We start from the raw sequence: 11384 nt of genomic DNA, 5'->3' as shown, positions 1-11384 counted from the left end.
CGACCTGAGCGGACATCAAAAGTCGAAGGCTTAACCGCGGGAGCCACCCAGGCGCCCTAAGCCCACTCTTTTAGAAACGATCTATGAAGGCCGCTTGACCGAAATGTCAAAAATCTTCCTCCAATGGTGACACATACCTTATACACATACACACACTTAATGAAAATAGCTTTTTGGTTTCTCTTCTCAGTGTGGACAGCTTTCTTCTGGGAGTAGGCACCCCATTTCCAGGCTACCAACAACGGGGAAACACAGGGGCTTCTGGAATGCATGCCAGTAGAAAAATCAGTCCTGGGCGCAAGAGGACGAATTAATTATTCCTCTTCATCGTCCTCAACTGTGCCCAGGGACTGCGTGCCTGGGGTCGGAGCAGGCGTTGCTGGATAGAAACAACGCTACCGAGCGAGGCGTAGACCATCATGGCTGCCGGTCCCGCCAGCACCCGTGGGCTGTGGTTTCTCCGCAGTCACCGTCTGACATGGAGGTGGCACCCCAGCTCCATCCCAGGGGAAGCAGAGGTTGAGGATGTGGGTGCAGTAGGCACAGAGGTCGCGCAGTCAGGAAGGTGAGCCTGCGCCTTCCCACTGGGCAGCTTTGCCTGCAGCAGCAGGTCAAGAAGCCAAAGACCAAGGTGTCCAGGGCGGTGGAGGCATCTCCAAAAAAGAATGTCTGAGAGCCTAGGTGCTGAGACAGCAGGGTCGGGCATCCCCGCGTCTCTTGCTCCAGCTCCTGCTCCAGCTCTTCCCCGTTCTCAAGCCTGAGCTCCCCCCACAGCAGCCGCAGCCACGGGGAACTGCCACTGCCTGCAGCCAGGAAGGAAGAAGTTGAGGGGAAACGGCATGGCCGCTGCATACCACTTCCGGGGCACGTCCCCGTGGTTCTTGGTGTCTACTCAAGCGTGCGGGGCGCAGCTTCCCTTCCAGCGGAGACATGAAGGCCAAGGGGTCTGCTCCCTGCCAGGGTGAGATCTCATTTATTGGCTTTGTACTTCTCTTTTCCAAGGTGACTGGTGACCTTGTGTGGTCTCAAGATGGCCTCTCCCTGACGAGTCCGAAGGGCAGGCAGAGTTCCTGAAGGGCTCCACCAGGAGTTGGTGACCTTGCGCACCTTGAGTGGGGCACCGGTAAATCTGGCATAGGTCCTCACAGCCAGGCTGTCCAGATCCACTGACCGTAGCCCCCTGACCAGCTCCCTGGGTGCTGCCATCTTACCCCCACTCTGTCCCGGATGAAAACGTGTAGCTTGTTTTTTGGCTTGTTTGTTGTCTTGTTTGCTTTTCTGTTTTTGTTCTTTTTTTTTTTTTTTTTTTTAAGGAAAAGCTCTCTTTTTCTAGCAAACAGTATTAGCGCTCTTTAGTTGAACGTGTTTTTATAAGAGCACCTGAGACTATAGAAAGGCACAATCCGATTTTAAAAGTTTTTGTGGATTTTTCAAGTAGTTTCATCCTAATAGAAGTGGATTATAATGACTGTAATGAAATCATCATTAGCAATTATTTTTTCAGTTTGGAGGCCTTGGAGATGAAATAAACTTGATGTCCGGTTCCTAAAGGGACCCAGCTAGGAAGCATATTGATCTCGATAAGAAATATAGAGTGAGCCCAAACATTCTTTCCCTCCCTAACTTAGGTCATTTCTCTGGCATGCAGTATGGTTTTTGACTATTTGGGTTGAAGGGAGGGGCCAGTTTCAGAGACTTCTATTTAACTATTCCTGGTCTCTGGGATAGCTCTGACCCCCCTAGGCCCAGAGATCAATGGAGCTGTCAGCCAGCTACAAAGTATCTCTATTTCAATTACAAATTCTATTTCAATTTGGGGACCAGGGAAATGACCACTGGGTTTGTCCACAATCCCAGTGGACTCATTGGGAACCAGACACAAGCCAGAAGTCCATTTATTTTATTATTTGACTCCCATGTGATCACATACTCATAGGGAGGCAAAGCAATGCTTTGAGCCTCTGGTTGGCATCGTGCCTTTTCCCTAGTAAGTGGCCCATAAGCTTCTTTCGAGAAGGGCAGTGGAATCATTACTGTGTTCACTTGCTGTGGTATTGCAGGGTCCTTCTTTCTGGGGACCTAGCCTCTTTAGCCACTGCGTTACATGTCCCCAAACTGGCTCAGGTTCAGAAACGTTTTATTGGGATGAGTGGCTGCAGCCTCCTGATTATCCATCCTTGATCTCTTTTGATATAGTGGATTAAGTAGTACACTCCCTAGCCGCCCATCTATTTTGCCCTTAAGGACACTGTCCTACTGACAACGGCCATGTTACTCAGAGCGTAGACCCCCCTCTGTCTGCCTTTGTGACGTTGCCTCTCATTACCATAATTATGTCTCCCTGAGGGGGTCTTATCGCTCCCATTGCTACCAGGAATGGCTTACACAGAACAGCTGCCACTGACCCTAGGGTACTGGTGCCCCTCTTACCAGCATATCCCTAATTGCTTGGCAAATGGTGCTCCTCCCCTGTTTCTGCTGAACGAGGGCCTCTGCTGGTTTTCCGGCCTCGGGTAGCGTATCCGCTGCCACATGCCCATTTCTCTGAGCCTGAAAACCTTCTCTCGCCGTCTGTCATGGCAATTCTGGCACCATTAGCTCACTAAGTGTGCTCCATTCTTTTTCTAGGAGGCCTCTTAGTCCTGTGTTTGTGCTGTCTCCCGGGGTCCTTGCCAGGGTGTTAAATCTCTATCCTGGATAGACTAACCTTTATCCAGCCTTACAGCGTCCACCACCCTTCATCAAGCATTCACTACATCCAGACCAGAATGGATCATCGCTGCTCCTGCCCTTTCACCGGCTCTTTGGGGTCTAGACCCTGTCTCCCTTATCAGGCCCAGTATGTCCTTGGCTGGGTTATACTGTGGCTGAATCCTAGCTATTGACCTCATAGCAAGCCAGGGAAAATGCTAGTCCTTAACAGGAAGAGTGGGCCCCTTGTGCAGGCTCAGTGGGTTCAGGGGAATCTGGGATTTTATGATCTCATGCACATCAATCCAGATGTCCTGTCCATGTGCCAGGGTCGAACTCCCCCCGCCCCCCCCCCCCCCCCCCCCCCATGCCCACCCGCCCTGCACCCCCCCCCCCCCCTCTTGCATCCAGGGCCCTGAAATTGGCATAACAGATCTGCCTTGTTTGGGAGCTTAACCTTTTGAGCTCTGCTACTGTTATGATTAAGTCCCGGTCTGTTCTTCAGCTTTCTCTGCCCTCCCTCCAGGAGATGAGGCTCTTTATGCTACCAAGCAGGCGGTCTCTGGCTTTCACTCTTAAATTTTAAATGTCAGTCACCCTTAGTTCTTCATCATAATCATTTTTTTTTCCAGAGTGTCAACTGAGCGTAGGTATCGCCAACCAATCCCACGATCCTCCTAGTTCTTGTTTCCCATACATTTCGCAAACTCCTACTACACTGCGCCAGCTAGAGATTCCCATCCCACTGGTCACCGTTCTATCACCGCTGGTTCACCACTGGCAAAGGCGTTCACAGTTTCACTGCTGCTCGTTCCAGGGGTCACCCCGGGGCACCACCTAACCCGGTGGTGGGAATTCAAATTGCCAGCCAAGAACTCCAAAACTGTACCCCAACATCTGCCTTCCCAACCATTCCTGGTACTAACTGGGCACTGTTGGGTTCTCCAGGAGGCAGACTCCGAGATGGAGTTAGAGTTCAAGAGTTTTATTATGGAGTCCCTTGCGATCACTCCCCATGGAAGAGGAGAGAGGAGGCAGGGTTGGGCAGAGGCAGAAGTCAAGCTGTGACGCAGCCTCACCCAGGCCTGCAGCTGACTCTACAGGGGCGTCCAAAGCTGGGCTGGCCCTGCATCCTGCCCCGAGTTGGCCTGAGAGGCTGGCCTTTGTACCCCAACACTGACCAGTCGCTGGATGCCGGCGTCCCAGGAAAGGGTCATAGCCTTCCGTGAGGCAGCTCTCTCCAGCGGATGCAGTCCCCATAGGGGGCTGACTGCTGAGGGCTCTCTGCTGGCAGCACTCCCAGCAGCTGGGAGAGGAAGTCTTTCATCCTTGGAAAGGGTTCTGGGTGGTGCATCGCAGTGTCCACCACACCCCACATTCAAGGCTATCGTAGACAGACATTCCTGGCTCTGTGAATCTCTTTTTGCAAAGGTGAACATTAATATTAAACATTTTCAGATGTGAGCTAGATAACAGTGTAGTTCTGGATTTTACTTCCCAGGTGATTGCTATTGGCTTTTCGGCTTCAGCTCCCAGAACCCTCTATTGTTCATTCATGGTGCCGTCCACTCACACTCTTGTGCATTTGGGGACACTGGGTCCTGAGGCCAAAATTGCCTTTCTCCCTTTTCCATCCGGCTCACTCCTGGCTAGCCCTGAAGACCTGGCTCTAATATCCCCTCCTCTGTGACACTTTCCTCTAGTCCCCTAGATCAGGGCTATTTGCAATCTTTTGTTTCCTGTAAGTATTTGGTAGGAGAATACTTGGAGGCCATGTTTGTAATGCTAACAGCTAAACTTGGGAGCCAGACTCACCTTGATGTAAATCCTAGCTCTGACATTTCGTAGCTGTGTAACCTTGAGTACGTGATTCAACCTCTTCCTGTCTCAGTTTTCTCATCTGTAAAAGAAGGGTCCGCCTCATAACGTTATTGTGGGGATTCAGTGAGTTAATATGCACAAAGCACTTAGAATTGTGCAAGCACAATTTAGGCTGTATGTCTTTGCTGTTATTTTGCTCTAAGTATTCTAAATTGCATCTCCTTTAGCGGCTCATCAGAGACAAGGACTGTTTCTTATTTGCCCTTAAATAACCAGCTTTAGCACAGTGGCTGGCACAGAAGATAGCGATAAACACTTGCTGATTAAAGTTGACTCTCTAGGGACGCCTGGGTGGCTCAGTCAGTTAAGCGTCTGACTTCGACTTGGGTCATGATCTCACAGTTTGTGAGTTCAAGCCCCGTGTCAGGACTCTGTGCCGACAGCTCGGAGCCTGGAGCCTGCTTCGGATTCTGTGTCTCTCTCTACCTCTCTGCTCCCCCCCCCCGCCCCCCCCCCCCCCCCCCGCCCCTGCTCACACTCTGTCTTTCTCTCAAAAGTAAATAAACATTCAAAATAAATTAAAGTTGGTTCTCTAAGGCCTAGAAATCTGTTATCTAGCACAAGGATAATAATGGATTGCCATCACTGAAAGCTAACGATACTGTATATTTCTTATAGGAATAGGTGTGTGTGTGTGTGTGTGTGTGTGTGTGTGTGTGTGTGATAGCAGTGTTAAACCACCAGTGTTTTCTGAAATGTCTCCGGGGGAATACCAGTTCTACAAAATAGTCCACAAAAATGAGTTCAGTGGTCAGCTAAGCTTGAGAAACGGAACGGTACATGCGCTTTTGGATTCCCTTTAGAGTAGTAAAGGCTCTACGAAGTTTTACAGTGATAGGTAGCGCTGTTAATATAATCACACACTGGTGGATGCTTCTCCCTTCAACAACTGCAGTTGATTCCCCCTCTAGCTGCGCGCGTGCTAGTGACTGGCTTCTAATGAATAGGACCGGTGTGTGCCTTCCTCGCCTTAAGACTAGGTCACAAAAGATACTACGGCTTCCCTGCACTGTCTCGGATCACTCACTCCGGGAAAAGCCCCCTGCGATGTGTCAAAGAAGCCCGAGTAGCAAAGAACTAAGGCCTCCTCCCTCCAACAGCCTTCTTGGATGCGGATCCTCCAGCCCCGCGTCAAGCCTCCAGACGACTCCGGCCCTAGACGGCATGTCGACTGCAGCGTAGGAGGGATTTGGAGCCGGAATCACCCAGTGAAGCCGCTGACTTTTGCAACAGTTTACTATGTAGCAATATACGTATATGTATGTATAGCAGAGTGAAACGTGTTTACCTTTATATAATCCAGTGTCTGACCCAGCCCAAACTCTTGTTGGAATGTTAAAAATCGCTCTACAAGTACACATTATCAATTTTCTTTCCTCCAAAACTCTGTTTTAAATCTTTTAGAAACAGCCTTTTTCCTTTTAAATTGCTCTACAATTGATTCCTTTTTTAATTACATTTTTAATTTAAAAAATTTTTTTAACGTTTATTTATTTTTGAGACAGAGAGAGACAGAGCATGAACGGGGGGGAGGGGCAGAGAGAGAGAGACACACAGAATTCGAAGCAGGCTCCAGGCTCTGAGCCATCAGCCCAGAGCCCGATGCGGGGCTCGAACTCACGGACCGCGAGATCGTGACCTGAGCCGAAGTTGGACGCTCAACCGACTGAACCACCCAGGCGCCCCTACATTTTTAATTTTAATTCCAGTAGAGTTACCATACTGTTAGGCTATAAGAGCCTTAGGTGTACAACATAGTGATTCGACACTTCCATAATCACCGGGTGCCCATCACAAGTGCGCTCCTTAAACCCCATTGCCTAGTTCACCCCCACCCCACCCCCCGCCCCACCTTCCCTCTGGTAACCATCAGTTTGTTCTCTATAGTTAGGAGTCTGTTTCTTGGTTTGTCTCTCTCTCTCTCTTTTTTTTTTTCTTTTGATCATTTGCTTGGTTTCCTAAATTCTACTTATGATCTACAACTAATTCTTAAAAACAAACAGGGGCACCTGGGTGGCTCAGTTGGTTGAGCATCCGACTCTTGATTTTGGCCCAGGTCATGATCTCACAGGTTCGAGCCCCCCAAAGGGTAGCCTGCTTGGGATCCTCTCTCTCCCTCTTTCTGCCCCTCCCCCACTCACACACATTCTCTCAAAAAGGAAAACAAATTAAAAAATGAAACAAACCAATCAACCATCATACCGTAATCTCTGAATTTTCTAAAGATCAGATTTAACATCTTTGCTTTGCTAAATCCTACTTTCTCTTCCCTGTAAGACTAGCTTACTTCATTTCCATTAGCCATCGATTCACGTGTGGCTTTAAAAATACTTCGCTGTTTTATTACTGAATTGCATTTACATTTTTTTTAATGTTTATTTATTTTTGAGACAGAGAGAGACAGAGCACGAGAGAGGGAGGGGCAGAGAGAGAGGGAGACACAGAATCTGAAGCAGGCTCCAGGCTCCGAGCTGTCAGACACAGAGCCCAATGCAGGGCTCGAACTCACAAACCGTGAGATCATGACCTGAGCCGACGTTGGACACTCAACCGACTGAGCCACCCAGGCACCCCATTATTGAATTGCATTTTTAAATGCCTTATTTATTTTCTATCAGGTTCAAATCATGTATTAAATATTTTATGTAAAATAAAATAATTTGAGAAATTCATAGAAGTGATTTTTTTTCTCAAATTTTTCCCAATTTAATCAGGTTTTGAGATGCTCACTTAATAATAAATTAATACCTCTAAATAAATAATAAAATCAATGATGCAGGTTTTGTTTTAAAGACATATTCAGGGGGCACCTGGGTGGCTCAGTCGGTTAAGCGTCCGACTTCAACTCAGGTCACAATCTCGATCTCGTGGTCTGTGAGTTCGAGCCCCGCGTTGGGCTCTGGGCTGATGGCTCAGAGCCTGGAGCCTGCTTCGGATTCTGTGTCTCCCTCTCTCTGACCCTCCCCCGTTCATGCTCTGTCTCTCTCTGTCTCAAAAATAAATAATAAAATGTTAAAAAAAAAAAGACATATTCAGATCTATGCCTCATAATTATTCAAAGCACACTAAGGTTAATTAGTATTGTCCTTGGGTGGTTTATCAGACTTCTAGGTTATCCATAATAAACTTGCTTTCAAGTTCAATGCAGTTAGTATGGAATCTGCTTAATTATAGCTTTTTAGACATTTCAATTTCCTCTACTCAGTTTGCATGAAGACAAGCCCTTTGAAGATCAAATCCTTAGCCACCTCCCTACTTTCAGGAGGTTTTGCGAGAGCAAAAATTTTTTGTCAGTTAAGAGAAAGCAGACATTTTCTGTCCCCGTGTTGAGAGAAGAACTGGATGGAGAAATGGGATCAGGACAGCAGGCATCTTTCTCTGTGCCTGAACCAAGTCTCCTCAGTATGCCTCCTTCTTTTTCTCTGAAGTGAGTATCTAGACCACCAGACACACCAATTTTCAAATGTAAGAACCAAACACATTCCGAAGCCAATTGCAAAGAATTTTTAGTTTCATGGCTGTTTCACATTAACCTAATCTCTGATCTCCCCGAATACTTTGAATAATTGAGAAGACCTAACTGACAGTTAAAGAGTAAGAGTACAATCTCTTCATAGCTGGTTAACTTTATTGAGTTCCTTTTCTCCAGTTTCACAATGAAAACCTGTATAGAATAACATGGATTTCTATTATTTGTGACTTTGGCCTTTCGAATTGCACAGATTCGAAGATGATGCTAATAATAGAGAGCAGTGAGTTAAGCACCGTGTTAGACCCTTTCCATATATCATCTGTCTTTATCCCTAAAAGAGTCTTATGAGATGATATTTCTAGGTCTGCCGAACAGAAAGGGCACTAAGTCTCAGAGAAGTAACTTTTGTCAGAGCTTAGAGTTGGAAATAGATTTGTCTTGACATCAAAATCGCAAATAATTATAGGAATCATTATTGTAACCTCATTACAATAATTTGTGTCCCTTTAAGTTAAAATAGTCTGTCTATAGGATGGCCTTTACGGGACAGAATTTTTGTATATAACGTTAATATGAAGACAGAAAGTGCAGTTTGCGTAAAAGATTGTATCTGCTCTCCTGTTATACCTTTACGCACATCAGAGATATCGGTTCCACAATCAACTATGATAATTAGAGCAACAACAAATGCCCCAGAGGGAGCATTTTCTAGTGATTGTATCATAGATACATAATAATATCTTTATAAGCTAAGCAGGAAAACATTCTCAGAAGCATATTGTTCAGGTCAGTGATTTTACAAGAATTCCATAGGATGAATAGCCCCTCTGTCAGAATAAAAGTTGTGAAGCAAATTCCATTATAATTCTCTTTTCTCAGTCACTTGGAACTTTCTCAAAAAGTCTCTTTCCAAGTGAAACTGTCCCTGGTGGCTGCCTCCCAAATGTGATTTTTTTTTTTTAAGTTAAAGGAAAATTTGTTTCTCCATCCAAGAAGGAAATAGTTATTCAACCACTTTTTTCAAAGGCTTTTAAGTATAAATACCTCAAAACTCAAACTTTTAAGTACTTAAAATTTTATGTAAAATCGGGTAGCACTCAATTATTCTTTTTGCTATATCATATGAGAAATTAGATGAAAAATTCATCTAGAATTTTACAAAGTTCAATAAGTTGTTTGCTATATTCAAATCTGGCCTAAAAGCAGGACTGGTTTTATAGAGCTACAGTTGGATTGAACTTGACTAAACATTTTTTTAAAGCGTTTATTTATTTTGTGGGAGACAGAGACAGAGCACGAGGGGGATAGGGAGAGAAAGAGAGGGAGACACAGAATCGGAAGCAGCCTCCAGGCTCTGGGCTGTCAGCACACAGCCCAACGCGGGGCTCGAACTCACAAACTGTTGAGATCGTGACCTGAGCCAAGGTTGGAGTCTTAACCGACTGAGCCACTCAGGCGCCCCTTTTTGAAAAAACTTTTTTAATGTTTATTTATTTTGAGAGTGAGGAACTTGCCTAAACATTTGAGTGGAGTTTGATTTGCACTGGTTTATCTGTATAACCAGTCATGGACTCAAGAGAAAGCATCACAGCCTCCTCTGTTCAAATGCCCGTAGAGACTGGGGCAAAGCCGGCAAAACTATCCCTTTAGTGTTTGCCTCTGTGCCTTTAGTGACTTGCCTCTACTGAGCGGTTTTCCTTAAGGTAAGCTCAGCAGCTGCTTAGCACCTCAGATGCCGAGATCTCCTGGTGGCTCTAAGATTGACCAAGTAAACATCTCCGCCCCACCTACCTTTCCTGAGAATGCAGAAACTAGACTTTTGCATGCAGATTAATTCCCAAGTTGTTCACCCAAGTACCATTTCAGAAAGCTTTGGAAGATAAGCATACACATAGGTTTAACTATTTCCAAGAGCCTTTCACCGCAAAATCTGTTGAACTGGATGTTGTCAGATATTAGTCAGAACAAAGAAGAATCGCTTTGTACCACGTGCGTGAAAAAGGTAAACCAGCCAGGGTGTTCACAAGCAATGGAAACTCAGCAACGTTCTCATCGCCCAGGCGGTTTGTTTCTGCCTGCTACCGGAACGCTAAAACTGACCTGTGTTACTCCTTGCTCTGCATTGTATAAGCAACAAAGATCAAATGTGATGGTAAATTATATGTTCTTTTAGCTCAATTGGTTGGCTGCAAATTATTTTCAAAAACATGGATTAGCAAGCTGGAAATACTTCTCTTATGTTTAAAAGTCTGAGGGCAATTGATCTTGGTTGGAGTAGCATTCCCCAGGGGCAGGGGCCATCTCCTTCTAGGTGATGGCCTTGTAAGGCTTCTGTTCCAAGACCACTTAATGTTCAAAGGTGGCTGCCAAAGCTTCAGACATTATAAGAAAACACAAAAAAGTGGTATGCACGACTCCTTACTCCATTTACATCCCATGGGCTAGAACTCACAAGGTCTCACCTGGCTACAAGGAAGCTAAGACGTGTAGCCTTTATTCTGGAAAGCCAGCCATCCAGCTAAGACTCAGGACCTCTCTTTTTGATGAAGAAGGGAAAAATGGATATTTTCGATGAAACTAACCATTTAAGCCATACTCGCGATTGATGAATAAAACAAAATAGTAAAGTTATAGCAATTGCAAAAAAAAGAAAATGAGTAGGAGAGACTTGGCAAAGACTGAGATATTTGAATTGGATGAAGCAAGAACATAAAAATTGACGACTGTGGACTATTTCCTTTCATGCATTACTTTCACAGGGTCTTCTTGGGGTCTAGGAGGTGAAATATCTTGAAAGTTAAGTTCTAGCTTAGATCTGCACATTCCAAAGCAAAGTGGATATTTGGCAATTAATGAGTAAAGTCAGGTCGTGTAGTTAGCAACCTAAAGGTTGAGAACATTCCACATTGAATCAAGAATTGTCCAGGTTGCCACTCTACGGTATGTTTGTGCTTAAATATTTATGATCTTCCAGAAAGATCTTATTCCTAAGAAAATATGTATAATGTCATCCTTGCTATTCAGTACTTGGATTTAGTGTACGTTGCTCATATATTTTAACAACCTAAAATTCTCATTTTTTTCACTACATTTTTCTATTTAAACAAGAGAGAAAATTGTTTTTGTTTAATCTAACACAGAAAATAGGGTGTGCAGTATGCAGGTGATTTCTTTAGGAAATACGTAATGAGGAGTTTGAATCATCTGTGTATTTTTTTAATGTTTATTTATTTATGTATTTATTTATTTATTTATTTATTGAGAGAGAGAGAGAGCAAGCCAAGGCGGGACAGAGAGGGAGAGAGCGATTCCAAGCAGGCTTTGCACCGTCAGCACAGAG

General features: G+C 45.1%; 1 pseudogene; it reads right to left on the bottom strand.

The window, feature by feature from the left end:
• Positions 1–212: 212 nt before the first annotated feature.
• Positions 213–1206, bottom strand: LOC109270599 (metaxin-1-like; annotated as a pseudogene).
• Positions 1207–11384: the final 10178 nt, after the last annotated feature.

The sequence above is a fragment of the Panthera pardus genome, unplaced genomic scaffold (genome assembly GCF_024362965.1).
Source record: "Panthera pardus isolate Hobbes unplaced genomic scaffold, ASM2436296v1 HiC_scaffold_6, whole genome shotgun sequence".
Taxonomy (NCBI): domain Eukaryota; kingdom Metazoa; phylum Chordata; class Mammalia; order Carnivora; family Felidae; genus Panthera; species Panthera pardus.
This window is presented reverse-complemented; position numbering and strand designations above follow the sequence as displayed.